At 50.3% G+C, this 22,400-nt stretch overlaps 1 protein-coding gene across 1 annotated transcript in view; it reads right to left on the bottom strand.

Annotated features, from left to right (window-relative positions):
- The window catches only part of LOC134983211 (oocyte zinc finger protein XlCOF6-like), a 47,019-nt gene extending 24,917 nt beyond the window's left edge, over positions 1 to 22,102 (bottom strand). The window contains exon 1 of the mRNA XM_063948949.1: positions 21,958 to 22,102. The gene's annotated coding sequence lies outside the window, so the exon portion shown is untranslated. The remainder of the gene's footprint in view (positions 1 to 21,957) is intronic.
- Between the last annotated feature and the right edge of the window lie 298 nt (positions 22,103 to 22,400).

Below are 22,400 nucleotides of genomic sequence, written 5' to 3'. Positions count from 1 at the left end.
GTGTTCAGTAAAGCCTCTGCTGATATCCTTCCTCCTCATAGAGAATGGGACTGCCCAATCGACCTCATTCCAGGGAAGGTTCCACCGCGAGGCCGAACTTATCCGTTGTCTCTGCCTGAGACACACTCCATGGAAGAGTACATCAAAGAGAACCTGGCGAAGGGTTTCATCCGACCATCTTCTTCTCCAGCCGGCGCAGGCTTCTTCTTCGTTAAGAAGAAAGACAGTGGTCTGCGTCCGTGCATCGACTACAGAGGTCTGAACGACATTACCGTCAAGAACCGATATCCTTTACCCCTGATTACCGAGCTCTTTGATAGAGTTAGTGGTGCAACCATTTTCACAAAGCTGGACTTGAGGGGTGCCTACAATCTCATCCGAATCCATGAGGGTGACGAGTGGAAGACCGCCTTTAACACCCGTGACGGACATTATGAGTACCTCGTCATGCCCTTCGGATTGAGCAACGCTCCAGCAGTCTTCCAGCACTTCGTGAATGAGATCTTCAGGGACATCTTGTACCGCCATGTCGTGGTTTATCTAGATGACATCCTCATCTTTGCTAATAATCTCGAAAAAAGAGGTTCTTTCCCGTCTCCGTGTCAATCACCTCTATTGTAAATTGGAGAAGTGTGTGTTTGAAGTTAAAACCATTCCGTTTCTAGGTTACATTGTGTCCAGTTCCGGACTAGAGATGGATCCTGAGAAACTCCAAGCAATCCAGAATTGGCATATACCCTTAAGCCTCAAAAGGGGTCCAGAGGTTCTTAGGGTTCGCCAATTATTATAGAAAATTTATACGAGACTTTTCCACCATTGTGGCGCCTATCACTGCATTAACCAAGAAAGGTGCTAATCCGTCCAAGTGGTCCGAGGAAGCTACACAGGCCTTTCACCTTCTGAAGCAACGGTTCATCTCTGCACCAGTTCTGAAACAGCCCGACACCGACTCTCCTTTTATCTTAGAGGTAGATGCCTCCTCCGTTGGAGTAGGAGCAGTGTTATCCCAGAGGGCCAAAGATGGACATCTACATCCTTGCAGTTTCTTCTCCCGGAAGTTCTCCCCAGCTGAGCGCAACTATGCCATTGGCGATCAGGAGTTGCTAGCCATCAAGCTCTCTCTGGAGGAGTGGAAATACCTGTTGGAGGGAGCTTCCCACTCAATCACCATACTTACCGACCACAAAAATCTTTTATATCTCAAAGGCGCACAATGTCTGAATCCTCGTCAGGCCAGATGGGCACTTTTCTTCTCTAGGTTTGACTTTAAACTCCAGTTCTGTCCGGGTTCTCAGAATCGTAAGGCCGATGCCCTTTCCCGCTCATGGGAGCAAGAAAATGAGTCCGAGTCTGCAGACAAGCATCCTATTATTAATCCGTTGGCATTCTCCACGGTAGGGATGGACTCTACGCCTCCACCAGGGAAAAGTTTTGTTAAGCCAGTTCTAAGGAAGAAGCTCATGCATTGGGCCCATGCTTCCCGTTTTGCTGGACATACAGGCATTCAGAAAACCCTTGAATTTATTTCTAGGTCCTACTGGTGGCCAACTCTGAAGAAGGACGTTATGGAATTTATTGCCTCCTGCCCAAAGTGTGCCCAACACAAAGTCTCCCGCCAGTCGCCTGCGGGGCAACTGGTTCCATTATCTGTTCCCCGTCGACCATGGACCCATTTGTCGATGGACTTTGTTTCCGATCTACCTATCTGCAACAAGTTTAATACCATCTGGGTGGTAGTTGACCGGTTCACCAAGATGGCACATTTCATCCCTCTCACTGGTCTTCCGTCAGCTTCCAAGTTGGCTCAAGTGTTTATACAAGAGATCTTCCGACTTCACGGTCTTCCTGAAGAGATCATCTCGGATCGCGGAGTACAATTTGTAGCCAAATTTTGGCGAAGTTTGTGTCAAGCCCTCCAAGTCAAGTTAAAGTTTTCCACGGCTTACCATCCTCAGACCAATGGTCAAACCGAGAGGGTGAATCAGGACTTGGAGGCCTTCCTCCGTATATATGTGTCTTCCTCTCAAGATGACTGGGTTCAACTCCTTCCTTGGGCCGAATTCAGCCACAACAATCAATACCATTCCTCATCTTCTTCTACACCATTCTTCATTAATTATGGATTCCACCCTAAAGTCCCAGAATTCCAACCGCTTCCCGCAACTTCTGTTCCAGCAGTGGATGTCACCTTGCGTCAGTTTTCAAATAACTGGAGGAACGTCCGCGCAGCCCTGCTTAAAGCCTCATTCAGGTATAAGAAGTTTGCCGATAGGAAGCGTAGAGCGGTTCCTGCTCTCAAGGTGGGTGATCGTGTGTGGTTGTCCACGAAGAATTTGAGGTTGAGAGTTCCCAGCATGAAATTTGCACCTCGCTACATCGGACCCTTCAAGATTGAACAAGTCATCAATCCTGTTGCCTACAGGTTACAGTTACCATCCTTCTTGAAAATACCCAGGACATTTCATGTTTCTTTGTTGAAACCGCTGATCCTGAATCGGTTTCATTCCGCACTTCCTCCAGCTCCCAAAGTTCAGACTCAACGGGGAGTCGAGTACAAGGTGGCCAAGATTTTGGACTCACGTTTCCGTTACGGTCAGTTACAATACCTCATTGACTGGAAGGGCTATGGTCCTGAAGAACGCTCTTGGACCAATGCCTCAGACGTCCATGCTCCTGCCTTGGTCCGAAATTTCCACGCAAAGTTTCCTTTAAAGCCTAGGAAGTGTCCTGGGGCCACTCCTAAAGGGGGGGGGGGGTGCTGTCACGATCCGGGTATCTGGACACCATTACTTACCCTTCAGATGCCTCCTAAGGCTGGCTCAGCGTTCCAGGACCGGATTCCGCTGTTCCTGAGTTTCCACATGCAGAATGTCAGAGTGGTGATTTCATCAGCCGCGGCCTCCGCTGTGCCCGCGTGGTTAAATGTGCGCTTGTCAGTCTGGCGTCTCCTGTCTCCTGTGGCCGGCGTCGCCATTACTGTTTCAATTCTCACATGGATTACAAACCAAACTTCCCTCCAAGTGTCTGCATGGGCGCAGCCATCTTGGATTTTGTCATCTGATCATTTCCACCAATCTGCTGTCTGTATTGTTGATTTGCATAATTGCCTAGCCAACCCCTTCCTTGCTGCAGGTATAAATAAGCTGTGCCTGAGCAAGGAAGGCGTCAGTGCTTTGCTTGTCTAACCTAGTTCCAGTTTGTCTCTCTCCTGTGGTTGTCTTCCAGGTTCCAGCTCCTGTCTCCAGACTTCTGCTATAGAGACCCGCACCAGCATTCCATCTGCGGTGTAGCCTGACTCTCCGATCCATTCTGGACTCACCTGTTTCCAGATAAAACAATCACCTGCTTCCAGCCCAGCTTCCAGCAGTGTACAGCTTCTCTTAAAGGGCCGGTGTCCTTTTCTGCAGTTTACCACTCTGCACCTGTATTATTATTTCACCGCTCTCAAACAATCACCTGCTTCCAGCCCAGCTTCCAGCAGTGTACAGCTTCTCTTAAAGGGCCGGTGTCCTTTTCTGCAGTTTACCACTCTCCACCGGTATTATTATTTCACCGCTCTCAAACTCCAAACTTCATTATTATTTCATCGCTCTCAAGTTCGTTTATTATTTAACTGGTCCCAGCCAGTATCCACTCCGTATCAACAACAGTCTGGTTCCAGCCAGTATCCACAGCAGCCGTTTTATCTTCAGCAGCCCAGCCTTTCCTGGAGCACCGGCTGGTACGATCCTGGGTTCTCTCCATTGCTACAGTCAGGCCTGGTAAGGACTTTCCAACTTGAAGATTATAAGAACTGTCTCACACTACCAGTGCCTGTGGCCCTTGCCACCCTGTAGTACCCAGGAATTGTATTTATCCTCTGTTGACTTTTATGTTTCCTTTTACTGCTGCTGTGTTACGGAGTTTGTCATAATAAACATAATTGACTTTTATCCTGGTTGTCGCGGTCACGCCTTCGGGCAGTTATTCTACATGTTACTTACATGTCTAGGGGTCTGATACAACCTCCCAGGTTCCGTTACATCTCAGCCCCTACAACTGAGGCTGCCTCCCGTCAGCTCAGGCCCTCAGTTGTGACACAAGGGTCCTGAACAGACATGTCCAGAAGAGCCGTGTTCCATGCTCTTCAGGACCAATCCAGGGCAATCAAGATTGCTTCAGCTCTTTGATGTCTGATCCGCTTGAGGAAACAGGTAGACCAGCTGGTAAGGCCAAAGCGAAGTCAGCGCATACACTGCATTCGCCTGAGGGTCCATGGTCCGTGAGCAATAGCAGCAAACCTTCTTGTTGAGATGAGAGGCCATCAAGTCGATCTGTGGGCAACCCCACCTGTGGATGTTCAGTTGGAACACCTGCGGGTGTAGTCCCCACTCCCTCAGGTGGAGGTCGTGGCGGCTTAGGAGGTCCGCCTCCCAGTTCTCCACTCCCGGAATGAAGATTGCGGACAGCGCTCTTGCATGTTTTCTGCCCAGAGGAGTATTCTTGACACTTCTCGCATGCCTGCCCTGCTTTTTGTCCCTCCTTGTCGATTGATGTACGCCACTGCCAAAGCGTTGTCCGACTGCACCTGGATTGCCTGTTGCCTTAGTAGAGGAGACGCCTGAAGCAGAGACGTTCTGGATAGCCCGAAGTTCCAGAATGTTGATTGGAAGCAGGGCCTCCTGGGCAGACCACCTGCCCTGGAACTGTGCCCCTTGGGTGACAGCTCCCCATCCTCATAGACTTGCATCTGTTGTGAGGAGGATCCAGTCCTGAATCCCAAAGTTCCAGCCTTCCAAGAGGTTGGAAGACTGTGTCCACCACAGGAGTGAAATCCTGGCCTGGGGTGACAGCCGAATCATCCGGTGCACCTGAAGATGGGAACCGGACCATTTATTCAGGATGTCCAATTGGAAGGGTCTTGCATGGAACCTTCCGTACTGTATCGCCTCGTAGGAGGCCACCATCTTTACCAACAATTTTATGCAAAGATCAACGGACACTCGAGCAGGTCTGAAGACCATGCATACCATTTCTTGGAGTGCTCTCGACTTGTCAACTGGGAGGAATACTTTCTATGCTACAGTATCCAGTAGCATGCCCAGAAACAGGAGCCGCGGAGACGGTTCCAGGTGGGACTTCTGTAGATTAAGGATCCACCCGTGGTGAGACAGGCATTGGATAGTGCGATCTATGTGGAGTAATAGAAGCTCCCTTGATCTTGCTTTTATCAGGAGATCGTCCAGGTATGGGATCACATTGACCCCATGGACCCTGAGCTGAAACATCATTTCCACCATCACCTTCGTGAACACCCTTGGAGCTGTAGACAGGCCGAAGGGTAATGCCTAAAATTGGTAATGATCGTTCAGCAGGGCAAACCTCAGAAAGGCCTGATGAGATGACCAAATTGGGACATGTAGATAAGCATCCTTGATTTCCAGGGATACTAGGAACTCCTGTGGTTCCAGGCCTGCGATCACTGCCCTCAGAGATTCAGTCTTGAATCTGAAAACCTTCAGGTAAGGATTCAAGGACTTCAGATTCAGAATGGATCTCACAGACCCATCTGTTTTCGGTACTACAGACTGTAGTAACCCTGTCCTTGTTGCAACAGTGGTACTGGGACAATGACCTGGGACTGTACCAACTTCTCTTTGGCCAGTAGTAGAGTACCACGCATACTTTCCAAAACTGGTAAGCCTGATTTGAAAAATCGTTGGGGAGGAGAACCGTCGAACTCCAGCTTGTAGCCCTGAGAGATAAGGTCCCTTACCCAAGCATCTTGGCAAGAACCGTCCCAGATGTGGCTGAAGTGACGTAACCGAGCTCCCACCACGAGATCCCCCTGGGGTGGGTGTGCACCGTCATGCTGAAGTGTTTGCGGGAGCAGAACTGGTATTCTGGTTCTGAGACCCAGCAACTGCTGGTTTTATAGGTTTTGCCCTAGAGCCTCTCGCTGCATTGGAGGCTCCTCTGGTTCTGGATCGAAATCTGGAGGACCGAAAGGACTGAGTAGATGGTCCCGTTTAGGAACGTCTAGCAGGAGGGGCACCCGAAGGGAGAAATGTGGATTTTCCGGCCGTAGCCTTCGAAATCCAGGTGTCCAGGTCACCTCCAAAGAGCCATTCACCTGTGAAGGAAAGAGATTACACATTACGGTTTGAGTCAGCATCAGCGATCCACTAACGTAACCATATGGCTCTGCGCGCAGACACAGCCATAGCCGTGGTTCTAGCACTAACAGTGCCAATCTCTTTTAAGGAGTCACAGAGGACTCTTGCCGTCTCCTGAATGAGAGTCAGTAAGGCAACAGTGTTGACTAAGGTCATATTACCCGAGAGACCTTCCCTTATTTGACTAACCCAGGAATGGATTGCATGTGTCATCCAGCAACCTGCAATGACTGGCAATTGTGCTACGCCTGCAGCAACGTAAATAGGATTTTAATACCTACCGGTGAATCCTTTTCTCTTAGTCCATAGAGGATGCTGGGGATGCTTCAAGAACCATGGGGTAGGAGACATGGACACACTATAACACTTTGATTGGGTGTGAACTGTCTCCTCCCTCTATGCCCCTCCTCCAGACTCCAGTTATAGGAACTGTGCCCAGGGAGACGGACATTTCGAGGAAAAGGATTTATTTAACGTTTTAAACTAAGGTGAGATACATACCAGCTCACACCACCAACACGCCGTACAACATGGCATTCAACATCAACGCATGCAACGGCATGATTAACAACAGTCACAGACTGACTGAACTCGGCACAACATGTGCGTAACTACAACCAATAACTGCAGATACCCTCTGCACTGGGACGGGTGCCCAGCATCCTCTACGGACTAAGAGACAAGGATTTACCGGTAGGTATTAAAATCCTATTTTCTCATACGTCCTAGAGGATGCTGGGGATGCTTCAAGATCCATGGGGTTTATACCAAAGCTCTAGAATGGGCGGGAGAGTGCGGATGACTCTGCAGCACCAATTGACCAAACAACAGGTCCCCCCCAGCCAGGGTATCAAACTTGTAGAACTTCACAAAGGTGTTTGATCCTGACCAAGTAGCATTTCAGCTGTAATGCCGAGACCCCTCAGGCAGCCGCCCAGGATGAGCCCACCTTCCTGGTAGAATGGGCTTTCACCGACTTCGGTAACGGCAATCCTGCCGTATAATGAGACTGCTGAATCATATTACAGATCCAGCGTGCAATAGTCTGCTTGGAAACAGGAGCCCCAATCTTGTTGGGAGCATACAGGACAAACAGAGCCTCTGTTTTCCTAACTTGAGCTGTTCTGGCGACATAGATTTGCAAAGCTCTGACCAAGGCATCAGTAGCCACTGGAACCACAACAGGCTGGTTCACGTGAAACGAAGAAACCACCTTTGGCAAAAATTGCTGACGAGTTCTCAACTCCGCCCTATCAGAATGGAAGATTAAATAGGGACTTTTGTGCGACAAAGCAGCCAATTCAGATACCCGCCTTGCAGATGCCAAGGCCAACAGCATGGCTACTTTCCAAGTAAGGAATTTGAACTCAACCTTACGCAAAGGTTCAAACCAATGAGATTGCAGGAATTGCAACACCATGTTAAGATCCCATGGTGCCACTGGGGGTACAAAGGGAGGTTGTATGTGCAGTACGCCTTTCACAAAGGTCTGAACTTCTGGAAGGGAGGCCAACTCCTTCTGAAAGAAAATAGATAAGGCCAAAATTTGTACTTTAATGGAGCCTAGCTTTATGCCCTCATCCACACCTGCTTGCAAAAAATGGAGCAACCGCCCCAGCTGAAATTCCTCCGTAGGAGCCTTATTGGATTCACACCAAGACACATATTTTCTTCAAATACGCTGGTAATGCTTTGCCGTTACTTCTTTTCTAGCCTGAAGAAGTGTGGGAATGACTTCACTGGGAATACACTTTCGGGCTAGGATTTGGCGTTCAACCACCACGCCGTCAAACGCAGCTGTGGTAAGTCTTGATACACGCACGTCTCCTGTTGCAACAGGTCCTCATGAACAGGAAGAGGCCAGGGATCTTCTATGAGCAACTCCTGAAGCTCTGGATACCAGGCCCTTCTTGGCAAATCCGGAACAATGAGTATCGCCTGAACCCTTGTTCTTCTTATAATCTTTATCACCTTTGGAATGAGAGGAAGTGGAGGGAACACATATACTGACGGAAACACCCACTGTGTCACTAGGGCGTCCACCGCTATAGCTTAAGGGTCCCTTGACCTGGAACAATATCTCTGAAGTTTCTTGTTGAGGCGTGACACCATCATGTCTACTTGAGGAACTCCCCAATGACTTGTCACTTCTGCAAAGACCTTTCGATGAAGACCCCACTCTCCTGGCTGGAGATCGTGTCTGCTGAGGAAGTCTGCTTCCCAGTTGTGCACACCCGGAATGAAGACTGCTGACAGAGCGCTGGCATGTCTTTCCGCCAAGCGAAGAATCTTCGTGGCCTCGGCCATCGCTGCTCTGCTCCTTGTACCGCCTTGGCAGTTTATGTACGCCACTGCTGTCATGTTGTCTGACTGAATCAAGACAGGCAGACCTCGAAGATGTTCTGCTTGCAGTATGACGTTGTAAATGGCTCTTAATTCCAGAATGTTTATGTGTAGACAAAACTTCTTGGCTCGACCACATTCCCTGAAAGTTTCTTCCCTGTGTGACTGCTCCCCAGCCTCAGAGGCTTGCATCTGTGGTCACTAGGATCCAATCCTGAACCTGCGCCCCTCCAGAAGGTGAGGACTGTGCAGCCACCACAGAAGGGAGATTCTGGTCCTGGGAGATAGAATTATCTTCTGAAGCATGTCCAGGTGAGACCAGGACCATTGGTCCAACAGGGTTCAGTATGGTATGCCGGCAACCAGCATACCAGCACCGGGAGCCCGACTGCCGGCTTACCGACAGTGTGGCGAGCGCAAATGAGCGCCACGCTTTTTTATTCTCCGTCCAGGGGGGTCGTGGACCCCACGAGGGAGAATAAGTGTTGGTATACAGGCTGTCGGGATTCCGGCGTCGGTATACTGTGCGCCGGGATCCCGTCAGTCGGCATACTGAAGACCACCCGGTCCAACAGGTTCCACTGAAACACCCTTGCATGGAACCTGCCATATACGGAATGGCCTCATAGGCCGCCACCATCTTCCCCAGCAACCAAGTGCATTGAAGAACTGACACTTTTGTTAGTTTCAGAAACTGTTTTACCATGTTCTGTAATTCGAGAGCTTTTTCCATTGGAAGAAAAACTGTCTGCAATTCTGTCCAGAATCATACCCAGAAATGAAAGTCGTGTCGTTGGATCCAACTGTTATTTTGGCAAATTTAGGAGCCACCCGTGTTGTTGCAGAATCGTCAGTGAAAGAGACACATTCTTCAACAGTTGCTCCTTGGACCTCGCCTTTATGAGGAGATCGTCCAAGTACAGGATAATTGTGATTGCCTGCTTGCGCAGGAGAAGCATAATTTCCGCCATTACTTTGGTGAAAATCCTCGGAGCTGTGGACTGTTATGCACACCAGTGCCTGCAGGAAAGTACTGGTGTCAGAATTGTTATACACTCCAGTGTCTGCAGGAATGTACTGGTGTTTGAACTGTTATGCAAAACAAATGGACTCACAGACAAACTGGGGAATATGACATAACGTACACAGAAGGTGATAGGGTAACAAAATACACACAAAGTGAACAGAGAAGCCCAGAGGCTAAGGAACTGGGTATCTCCCTTGTATTAGAACTGCTCAGATGGAAAAAGCAAGATGTTGTGTTTTAATACGTAGAGAACCCGAAATGATGTTGCTAAGGGCAACAGCAAAACCCTAAAGGGTTACCAACGGGTGTGGCAGTAAACTCCTTGGTCAGAGATGGAATGATAGACACAAGGAGAGTCTCCACAATCCTAATTCTCACTTGCAGCGCACAGGTTTTAGCTTACTGCCACTAAACTGACCCCTGACACCTAGCACAGTGAGACAGGATTAGACAGGCAAGTCTTAGAATACAGCCGCAAACTTGCTAAGTTCACAGAGTAGTAACAGAACCCCAGCAAGCTAAACGACTGACTCCAGTCTTACTGCTAGGTCTGGATTGGCAGAGTGTAATACCAAATCCCCAGGCCTATTTGCAGTAAGCAACAAACAAATACAAAGCTACACAGTACTGGCTAACTTTCATGAACTGACTAACCAACAAAGATTCAGCAGCATCTGCTTACCCTGAAAAGAGGCCTTATAAAGCAGGTGCTGTCCACGCCCCACTCAGACCTCACAGACTGTGAGCACAAAAACCAGCACCGGATCCCCTGCCGTGCACAGAGCCTATAACCACTGCACAGCAAAAGACCCGAACCGGAGTATCAGCTGCGCTCAGGTTACTCCACTAGCACTTGTCTCCCGGTTGCCATGACGACGTGGCAGCACAGGGCAGGAGACCCTAACAGTACCCCCCCTCTGACGAGGGGTCAAAGAACCCCTACCACCGGGTTTATCAGGGAACTGCGAGAAGAAAGAGCGTATCAGTCTGGGGGCATGAAGATCACAACTGCGCACCCACGACCGCTCCTCCGGGCCATACCCCTTCCAGTGCACCAAAAATGACAGCCGACCCCAAACCACCTTGGAGTCAAGAATCCTTTCAACAACAAACTCCCTCTGGCCACGTATCAGAAGAGGGGAAGGTCTTCCACTGGAAGAAGGATTACTAATCGCCCGTTTTAAAAGGGAACAATGAAATGTTTTATTGATACCCAAAGAACGGGGCAGATCTAACTGAAATGCCACCGGATTGATAACCCTGGTGATCTTATAAGGGCCGATGAACCGGGGGCCTAACTTATGAGACGGCTGTCTCAACTTCAAATTCTTGGTAGACAACCAGACGAAGTCTCCTAATTTGAAGCTGCAGGGTCTTTTCCGCTTATCAAAAACCCTTTTGGTCACTAATGACACAGACACAAGGGCTTTCTTCACTTTCCGCCAAATACCTCTAAGGACCGAAACCACAGAGGAACCACCAGGCGTGGAGTCCAGGGGGTCAAAAGAATTGGCCTTAGGATGATGCCCATACACACAAAGGAAGGGAGAGATCCCTGTAGCAGAGTGAGCCGCGTTGTTATAGGCAAACTCCGCCATGGACAGATGAGCAACCCAGTCAGTCTGACACTTGGAGACATAACACCTGAGGAACTGTTCCAAGGACTGGTTCACCCTTTCAGTCTGCCCATTAGACTGCGGATGGTAGCCTGACGACAAGCTGACAGAAATCTGGAGATCGGAACAAAATGCCCTCCAGAATTTGGCCACAAACTGGGATCCGCGGTCAGAGACCACATCAAGTGGCAACCCGTGGAGACGCACAACATGCAGCATAAATAATTCAGACAGGCGTCTGGCTGATGGCAGCCCAACCAGTGGAACGAAGTGCGCCATCTTCGAAAACCTGTCAACGACAACCCAGATGGCTGTCATCCCCGAGGATTTGGGCAAGTCCACCACAAAATCCATTGAAATGTGGGTCCATGGCTTAGATGGGATAGAGAGTGGATGTAATGGGCCAACAGGAACCCCTCTAGGAGTCTTATTTCGGGCACAGATGTCACATGCCCGAACCCACTGATCCACATCCTTAGCCACCGAGGGCCACCACACCGCCCTAGATAGCAACTCCCGAGTTCTGGCAATACCCGGGTGACCTGCCGACTTCTTGGCATGGAATTCCAGGAACACTCGCTGTCTTAACCTAGGAGGCACAAACAAAAGACCTACCGGAAGGTCTGGAGGAGCCTGCTCCTGTGCTCTAAGGACTAATGATAAGAGGTCCTGGGTAATGCCCACTTTAATACATGATGGGGAAACAATGGGCAACGGCTCCTCGGTGGTCTCCTGGATTGGAGCAAAACTCTGCGAGAGCGCATCAGCCTTGATGTTTTTTGACCCAGGGCGATATGTTATCAAAAAATTAAAGCGAGCAAAAAACAAAGCCCATCGTGCCTGCCTGGCATTGAGACGCTTCGCTGACTCTAAATATGCCAGATTCTTATGGTCAGTGAGAATTGAGACCACAAACTTAGCCCCCTCAAGCCAGTGTCTCCACTCCTCGAGTGCATCCTTAATAGCCAAGAATTCCCGGTTACCCACGTCATAATTAATCTCGGCAGGCGAAAATTTACGGGAAAAGTAAGCACAGGGATGAAGGCGATTATCAGACACTCCCATCTGAGAAAGCACTGCCCCAATACCCATCTCAGAGGCATCCACCTCCACCACAAAAGGACGCTCTGGATCTGGGTGTCGCAGCACCTTGGCCGAAACAAATGCCCTTTTGAGACGGGCAAAAGCCGCTTTAGCCTCACAAGACCAGTGAGCAACATCCGCCCCTTTCTTAGTGAGTGCCACCAAGGACGCCACTATAGACGAAAATCCAGCGATAAATCGTCTATAAAAATTTGCAAAGCCCAGGAAACGCTGAAGCGCCTTCAAACTAGTGGGCTGCACCCAATCCAGGACTGCCTGTACCTTGGAACCCTCCATTTGGAAACCTTCTGGGGAGATAATATATCCTAGAAATGCGATTTGCTGAACTTCAAATTCGCACTTCTCCAGCTTCGCCCCAAGCCGGTGGTCTCTGAGTTTCTGGAGGACTAAGCGTACATGCTTCCGATGTTCCTCCAGGGAATGGGAGAAGATTAGGATGTCATCTAAGTATACAACTAAGAATCTATCCAAATATTCCCTGAGCACATCATTCATGAAATCCTAGAAGACTGCCGGGGCATTACAGAGCCCAAAAGGCATCACCAAATATTCATAATGCCCTGAGTGGGTATTAAAGGCAGTCTTCCATTAATCCCCCTCTTTTATTCGGATTAGATTGTACGCACCGCGTAGGTCAATCTTAGAAAAAATGGTGGCAGTACGAAGCTGGTCAAACAAGACCGAAATGAGAGGCAGTGGGTATGAGTTTTTAATCGTGATACGGTTCAATTCCCTGAAGTCGATGCAGGGTCGCAACGAACCGTCCTTTTTACCCACGAAGAAGAACCCCGACCCAACTGGAGACTGTAAAGGTCTGATAAATCCCTTAGCCAAGTTTTCCTGAATGTACTCTGCCATAGCCTGAGTCTCAGGACGTGACAGGGAGTACAACCTGCTCTTGGGAAGCTTAGCATTTGGCAACAAATCAATGGCACAGTCATAGGGGCGATGGGGAGGTAGTACCTCTGCAACTTTTTTGGAGAACACGTCCGCAAAATCTGCATAACACCCTGGCAATCCTGGCAAACTTAGCTGCGAGAGCCTGACTGGAAGGCTCAAGCAACTCCTGAAACAATCAGTACCCCAACTAAGAATCTCCCCAGAGACCCAGTCAAATTGAGGATTGTGGGCCCTTAACCAGGGTAACCCCAACACCAATGGGGCAAAAGTACAGACAGTCACATAAAAGGACAATTTTTCAGAGTGTGTGGCTCCAATAAACAAAGAAATCTGGCTAGTGCTAGAGGTAATTTTACCTTGGGATAATGGTTCCCCGTTTAACCCACAAATCTCAATTTCCGATGCCAAGGGTACTAAGGGAACAGAGTGTTTTAGGGCGAATTGGCGGTCCATAAAAACCCCGTCGGCCCCACTGTCCACAAAGGCCTCAGTCTTGACAGTTTGACCGAGGATCTTCAAGGTCACAGGAATGATAAAAGTCTTCTTGGGAAATTCTGACTTCTGGCCTGACAGGATATTTCCCATCACCCTCAGGCCCTGAAGTTTTCCAGCTTTTCTGGGCATGATACTACCACATGACCTTTATTCCCACAGTACAAACACAACCCCTGCTGTCTCCTCCGCGTCTTCTCACGCGAGGAGAGGCGGGTAGCCCCAATCTGCATAGGCTCCTCAGAAAATTCCTCAGAGTCTGAGGTTCCCTTGGGAAGGAAGGAAATCTCAGTCTCCCTTTCAAGCCTACGCTCTCTCAGCCGTCTATCCACCCGGATGGATAACTGCATGAGCTGATCCAAGCTATCAGGCAAGGGATATTGTACTAGTTGGTCCTTTATCTGGTTAGAAAGACCTCTTCGGTACTGGTGTCTCAGGGCTGGGTCATTCCACTGGGTATCATGGGCCAACCTCCGAAACTCCGTACAGTAAACCTCAACTGGCCTTCGCCCTTGCTTAAGGATCGAAATCTGAGCCTCGGCTGAGGCCGTCTTGTCAGGGTCATCATACAACATGCCCAGTGCCGTAAAAAAAACATCAACACTTTTAAGCGACGGACAGTCAGGCTGCAACCCATATGCCCAGACCTGTGGGTCTCCTTGTAGCAAGGAAATCACTATGCCCACCCGCTGAATCTCCGACCCAGAAGACTGAGGCCTAAGCCGGAAGTATAGCTTGCAGCTCTCCTTGAAACAAAAGAACTGCGAGCGATCTCCAGAAAAACGATCCGGGAGATTTACTTTCGGCTCCTTAACCCCTGCAGGTGCTGCTGCTGCGGGAGCTCCGCCAGCAGCCTGGGAGGTGTGCATTTTAATGGACAAATCATTACATTGTCGAGTCAGGACCTGCACCTGATCGACCACCTGTTGCAACGTATTTTGAGGGGTATGCTCCATATTCCCACAAAATTTCAACAGGAGTATTAGGCTGCTGAATATGTTATGCACACCAGTGCCTGCAGGAAAGTACTGGTGTCAGAATTGTTATACACTCCAGTGTCTGCAGGAATGTACTGGTGTTTGAACTGTTATGCAAAACAAATGGACTCACAGACAAACTGGGGAATATGACATAACGTACACAGAAGGTGATAGGGTAACAAAATACACACAAAGTGAACAGAGAAGCCCAGAGGCTAAGGAACTGGGTATATCCCTTGTATTAGAACTGCTCAGATGGAAAAAGCAAGATGTTGTGTTTTAATACGTAGAGAACCCGAAATGATGTTGCTAAGGGCAACAGCAAAACCCTAAAGGGTTACCAACGGGTGTGGCAGTAAACTCCTTGGTCAGAGATGGAATGATAGACACAAGGAGAGTCTCCACAATCCTAATTCTCACTTGCAGTGCACAGGTTTTAGCTTACTGCCACTAAACTGACCCCTGACACCTAGCACAGTGAGACAGGATTAGACAGGCAAGTCTTAGAATACAGCCGCAAACTTGCTAAGTTCACAGAGTAGTAACAGAACCCCCGCAAGCTAAACGACTGACTCCAGTCTTACTGCTAGGTCTGGATTGGCAGAGTGTAATACCAAATCCCCAGGCCTATTTGCAGTAAGCAACAAACAAATACAAAGCTACACAGTACTGGCTAACTTTCATGAACTGACTAACCAACAAAGATTCAGCAGCATCTGCTTACCCTGAAAAGAGGCCTTATAAAGCAGGTGCTGTCCACGCCCCACTCAGACCTCACAGACTGTGAGCACAAAAACCAGCACCGGATCCCCTGCCGTGCACAGAGCCTATAACCACTGCACAGCAAAAGACCCGAACCGGAGTATCAGCTGCGCTCAGGTTACTCCACTAGCACTTGTCTCCCGGTTGCCATGACGACGTGGCAGCACAGGGCAGGAGACCCTAACATGGACAGACAAAATGACAACGTCTGAAATTGGTAATGACAATCCTGTACCGCAAATCTTAGGTAAGCCTGATGCGGAGGAAATATGGGGACATGCAAGTATGCATCCTTTAAGTCGACCGATACCATAAAATCCCCCTCTTCCAGCGTGGAGATCACTGCACGTAGAGATTCCATCTTGAATTTGAATTTCTTTAGAAAGAAATTGAGGGATTTTAGGTTCAGAATCGGTCTGACTGAGCCATCCGGCTTCGGGACCACGAAAAGGCTCGTATAAAACCCTTCCCCCCGCCGTGACAATCACTTGACTGTGTCACAACTTTAGTATTGCAGCGCTTACTATTTCCCTTTCTAGAAGAGATGCTGGTAAGGCCGACTTGAAAAATCGGTGAGGGGGCACGTCTTAAAACTCCAATTTGTACCCTTGGGTTACTATTTCGACTATCCAAGGGTCCAGGTCCGAGCGCACCCAGACCTGACTGAAAAGTTCGAGACGTGCCCCCACCAGTGCGGACTCCCTCAGAGGAGCCCCAGCGTCATGCGGTGGATTTGGCAGAAGCAGGGGAGGACTTCTGCTCTTGGGAACTTACCACAGCTTGTGACCTTTTTCCCCTTCCTCTCGTAGCAAGGAAAGAAGATCCTCGTCCTTTCTTGTATTTATTGGGCCGAAAGGACTGCATTTGATAGTGAGGCGTTTTCTTTTGCTGTGCAGGAACCATGACTTATCCGCGGTAGCCGTAGATACCAGGTCAGTGAGGCCGTCGCCAAACAAGACCCTACCGTTAAATGGTAGAGACTCTATCGCCTTCTTAGAGTCAGCATCAGCTTTCCATTGATGAATCCACAACGCTCTCCTAGCTGAGACTGCCATGGCATTGGCCCTTGATCCCAAAAAGCCAATATCCCTCACAGCTTCCTTTAAATACGCTGCAGCATCCCTGATGTGACCCAAAGTCAAAAGCACGCTATACCTGTCCTGGGTATCTACCTCAGATGACAAGTTCTCTGCCCACCTTTCAATAGGGCTACTCACCCATGCCACAGCAACGGCAGACCTGAGCAGTGACCCTGTAGTGACATAAATGGATTTCAGGGTATTTTCCTGCTTACGATCCGCATGATCCTTTAGGGCTGCCGTGTCAGGGGACGGAAGCGCCACCTTTTTGGATACACGCGATAAAGCTTTGTCTACAGTGGGGATTGACATCCACCTTTCCCTGTCCCCAGAGGGGAACGGATATGTCACTGGAATTCTTTTGGGAACCTGTATCTTTTTGTCAGGATTTTCCCAAGCCTTTTCAAAAAGAGCGTTCAGTTCATGAGAGGGAGGAAACGTCACCTCAGGTTTCTTTCCTTTATACATACAGACCCTAGTATCAGGGACAGCAGGGTCCTCAGTGATATGTAACACGTCTTTTATCGCCACAATCATGTACTGAATGCTCTTAGCCAGCTTTGGATGTAATCTGGCATCACTATAGTCGACACTGGAATCAGAGTCCGTGTCGGTATCTGTCTCTGCTATCTGGGTAACTGCATGTTTCTGTGGGTTCACTACGGCTGGCCGGCGGTCGGGCTCCCGGCGCCCAGCATACCGGCGCCGGGAGCCCGACCGCCGGCTGACCGACAGTGTGGCGAGCGCAAATGAGCCCCTTGCGGGCTCGCTGCGCTCGCCGCGCCACACTATTTTATTCTCCCTCTATGGGGGTCGTGGACCCCCACGAGGGAAAATAAGTGTCGGTATGCCGGCGGTCGGGCTCCCGGCGCCGGTATACTGAGCGCCGGGAGCCCGACCGCCGGCATACAGAATGCCACCCGTTTCTGTGACCCCGAAGGGGACTGGGCCTGTGACAAAGCATCTTCCATGGATTTCCTCAATGTCTGGTTCTTAGACTCAGATTTATCAAATCTCTTAGTCAACTTAGTCACGTTTGTGTTTAAAACGCTCTCCATATATTCATCCAATCATCCGTCGGCGGTGCCGACACGGTCACTCTCACAGTATTTTCTGTCCCCACTCCAGCCTCCTCCTGGGAAAAGCATTCAGCCTCAGACATGTCGACACACACGTACCGACAGCCACAACCACACTGTGACTATAGGAGACAGACCCACAATAAAGCCTGTAAGAGAGACACAGAGAGCGTTCTGCCAGCTCACACCCAGCGCCTATCCCGGTACTGAGGCCAGTGACATGACTGCCCAGACCTGTTAGCGCTTTATATATATACAAATCTGCACCAATTTATTTGTGCCCCCCCCCCCATTTTGCACCCTGTTACTTGTACAGCCGTGTGGAGGACAGGGCCAGCGTCTCTGCAGCTTCTGAGGAGAGAAAATGGCGCTGGTCAGAGGTATGTGGGCTAAGCCCCGCCCACTACATATCGCGCTTCAGTCCCGCTTAAAAATGTTTATACTGGCGGGGGACCCTTATCTAGTGCCTGGGGCACTGTTATAACTCAAGGCAGTCTGATTTGAGGTGTTCATGCTGCCCAGGGCGCCCCTCCTGCACCCTGCAGTGCTGTGTTATGTGTGGGAGCATGGCGCGCAGCGCGGAACCTCTTCTGCCGTCACTGAAGTCTTCTGATCTTCTCATACTCACCTGGCTTCTATCTTCTGGCTTTGTGAGGGGGTGACGGCGCGGCTCCGGGAACGAGCAGCTAGGTGTACCGTAGTGATCGAACCCTCTGGAGCTAATGGTGTCCAGTAGCCTAAGAAGCAGAGCTCTTGAACTCTTAAGAAGTAGGTCTGCTTCTCTCCCCTCAGTCCCACGATGCAGGGAGCCTGTAGCCAGCAGGTCTCCCTGAAAATAATTAACCTAACAAAAAGTATTTTCAGAGAAACTCAGGAGAGCTCCTCAGTGTGCATCCAGTCTCACTGGGCACAGAATCTAAACTGAAGTCTGGAGCAGGGGCATAGAGGGAGGAGCCAGTTCACAACCATTCAAAGTCTTGTAGTGTGCCCATGTCTCTTGCGGATGCCGTCTATACCCCATGGTTCTTGAAGCATCCCCAGCATCCTCTAGGACGTAGGAGAAAATAGATTTTAGAGTGGTCTCTATTTTCCTATCCGCCGGGTCCTTCACCGTAAGGGAGCCCGGAGCAGGGAGCACCGCCTTTTTAGAAAGGCGAGACACTGAGACGTCTACGGCTGGGGATTCTTCCCAGAATTTTCTGCCTTCAGGGGCAAAGGGGAAGGTATTCAGAAACCTGTTCGTCACCATGATATCTTTTATCTGGATTCTTCCAGGCTAGTTTAAATAAGTCATCCAATTCCGTGGAATCAGGGAATGTGACTTTTGGTTCCTGTTGAGGGAGGAAAAATGACTGCTGAGTACTTGCATCCCCCAGGGGGAGCTTTAACATCTCCCTAATAGCCAATATGAGGGGTTCAATACCCTGGATTGGGGTGGGATCCCCATCATCCTGTACATCATCATCATCAGTATCATATGATAGGAGTGCTGGTAGAGCAGGTTTCTGTGAAGCAGGCAGGGAGCGACGCTTAGCAGTAAGGCTAGCCACTGCTTGTTGCAGTTCTTGTGTCTTGTTTGCAGTTGCAGTGAGCTGAGATGACATATCAGACATTATAGTTTTTATAGCCCCCAACCAAGGGGGCTCCGCATTCTCCCCCACATTAGTATCAGCATGAGATGACTGACTACACTGCTCACATGATACTGAGCTGGATGTACTAGGAGAGAACCTGGCATTACACACACTGCAAGACTTCTGTTTTACCATAGTGTAGTAGAAAACAGTACAATATACACACACAATACAGCCTGATATGATATATGACAAGCCTGCCCTATTGCATGTGAGGAGACAGAGAAGAGAGGACTCCAGCGCACACAATGGTGACCGGCCCCAGTGAGGCTGTCAGTGGTTGTTACATCTGTGTAACCACAGTGAGATTCTTTATAAAACCCCACAGGGGATTATTGTGCACAATGATAGCGGCTCTCCCCCCCTATACCCGGTACCAGTGTATACAGGGGCAGTTCTGGAGGAGCTGTGGAGGCTGCTGCAGCTCATGCAGAGGAAGACGCCAATATGCCGCTGAGCCCGCTCTAATGTAGCTCCGCCCCCCGCCATGGTGCCGGAGCTACTGCTGTATATTTATACTGGCCATGTCTCCATATGTATGTACAACCTCACATAAATGCTTGGTTCACCTGTGTTTAGCCAGTCTCACGCAGGGGCTATAGCGGGTCCCCCCCAGGAGAATCAGCCGCACATTTGTCCGGGGGACCTCCCCTAGCGGGTCCCCCCGGTTGGTACTCACCACCGACGATCACCTTCAGGCAGTGTCAGGGGTGTGCGCAATGCTGCGGCTGCGACAGACAAGGCGCCATGTCCCGCTGAACAAACAGCCCTTCAGGACGGTGGTCATGCAACGGGAAGCGGCTCTCACCTCAGGAGGCCGGTGACCTTCCCCCCCCCAAAAAAAAAAACTCCCACGGTGCAGGTATACTGTTGCCCAAACAGCATACCGAAATCATTAAAAGTTAGAAATAAAAATGAAGGAAAACTCTGGAGCTGCAGAGTGTGCATCCTCTCCCGAGGGCTCTTTATCTAAACTGAGCTGTAGGAGGGGCATAGAGGGGAGGAGCCAGCACACCCAGTGGTAGAATGTTTAAAGTGCACGTGCTCCTTTGGACCCGTCTATACCCCATGGTACTAATTCTGTCTACAATATCCCTTATGGATGCTAGAGAAAAGTAATTGCAGGAGAGGGTGGTCCACAGTGTCCAATGCAGCAGAGAGGTGAAGGAGAATAAGCAGAGTGTAGTGACCATTGGATCTGGCAGCATGGAGGTCTTTGTAGACTTCAGCGAGGGCAGTATCAGTGGAGTGGAGAGGACGGAAGCCAGGCTGGAATGGGTCAAGCAGTGAGTTTGAGGAAAGACAGGCGGATGTAGACTATACGCTCAAGGAGTTAGGAGGAGAGAGATGGTCGATAGTTGGAGAGATTGGTTGGATGAAGGGTAGGTTGGTTAAGAATAGGGGAGACAAGAGCATGATGGAAGGCAGAGGGGACAGTGTCTGATGAGAGGGAGAGATGAGATGGGCAAGATGGGAACAGGCAGAAGAAGAGAGGTAGCGGAGGAGGTGATAGGGTCAAATGGGGAGGTGGAGAGGGTGAGGAACGGCTGAGGGCCATGACTTCCACACTAGATACAAAGAAGAGAGATGTCAGAGTTGGTAGGAGGTAAGGGGGGGGGGGGGGGATGGAGGAGGGGGTTGCTCAGGGTCTGGTGGGATGTGATATCCTGCCATAGGGAGCCAATTTTGCATGGGAAGTAGGTGGCAAAGTCAAGAGCAGAGAGTGAGGGGGCGGGGAGGGGGGGGGGGAGACGAGGAGGCGGGGTGTGGGGGGGGGGGGGGGGGGGGCAGAGGAGCGAGTTGACAGTGGAAAAGGGGTGCCGGGGTTTGAGGACTGGGAGATGAGGTTCTTGACGGAAAGTGGTCAGTAGGAATGCATGTGGAGTGCCAGGGTTGCGGTGTCACATCAGGTGATGGGGATAGAAGGGGACAGGCAGGGGAGGGGGATATGGGAGGCAGGCAGGAGGAGAGGGGGGTATGGGAGGCAGGTAGGGGGCAAATGGGAAGGGACAGGAGACAAGGGGCAACCCTATTCACCCCCTATGTGTGTATACCGCCCCCCCATGTGTGTATACCAACCCCTATGTGTGTATAGCGCCCCCTATGTGTGTATAGCGCCCCCTGTGTGTATACCACCCCTATGTGTGTACAGCACCCCCCATGTGTGTATAGCGCCCCCTATGTATGTATACTGCCCCCTATGTGTGTATACCGCCCCCTATGTGTGTATACCGCCCCCTATGTGTATACTGCCCCTATGTGTGTATACCGCCCCCCCATGTGTATATAGCGCCCCCTATGTGTGTATACTGCCTTTATGTGTGTATACTGCCCCAATGTGTGTATGGTTGGTTCTATTTCGGAGTGTGAGAAGGGACCTTCTGACGTTTCAAGGGGAGGGGCTACGTCATCAGGGGGAGGAGCAACGGCCGAACAGGGTGCCCGAAAAGAATCCTCGCCACGCTTCGGGCTCGGTGGCTCGCTTCGCTCACAACCTGATTACTAAAGGTAATAGTTGGTGGCGTGGACAGTAGAGCAACTATCCCGCTGGCCTAGCTCCTCCCCCTTGAGTCGTGGCTCCTCCTTCTAACGGAAAAGGTCCCTTATGCCCCTTGGATCTAACATTTACCATGTGTATATACCGCACCCCCCTATGTGTAACACCCTGTATGAGCAGTGTGTACAGTGCTGTGTGTGTGTGTATGACACGGGTAATATACTCTCCATGCACCACACACTGCAGCACATACACCCTGCCCGGCAGCAGAGGGGGCGGCGGCCATTACCTGGAGGAGACCGGGGGCGGAGCTCTGTGTACAGGAAGGGAAGGGGCACTGTTTCCGGGTCACCGTATAGAGCATGGGATCAGCCACCAGCCCCGCCCACTCTCTCATAGGCTGTAGCAACCCGTCACTCAGCCAGCCCCGCCCCTGTCTCTAGCTATTGGTCGCAGGGTCCAGTCACTCAGTCACCTTTCTCCCGCCCATAGGCCGCAGCCCCGCCCCCTCTCCCTCCTACACATGTCACGACGAGTGACGGGACAGTCCGACCAATGGCGAGTAGAGTGGGCGGGGCTGTATGATGGACTCCTTGGTGTATGAAATAAGGAGTGGGCGGGGCCATTAGATGAGTGACGGGTTACTACGGCCTATGAGCGGGAGAGCTACTGGTTGCTTAGTGACTGCGGCTGTGCCTACCCATAATCCCATGCGCTCCCCTCCAGTATATA

Source organism: Pseudophryne corroboree (assembly GCF_028390025.1).
Source record: "Pseudophryne corroboree isolate aPseCor3 chromosome 3 unlocalized genomic scaffold, aPseCor3.hap2 SUPER_3_unloc_10, whole genome shotgun sequence".
Taxonomy (NCBI): Eukaryota; Metazoa; Chordata; class Amphibia; order Anura; family Myobatrachidae; genus Pseudophryne; species Pseudophryne corroboree.
This window is presented reverse-complemented; position numbering and strand designations above follow the sequence as displayed.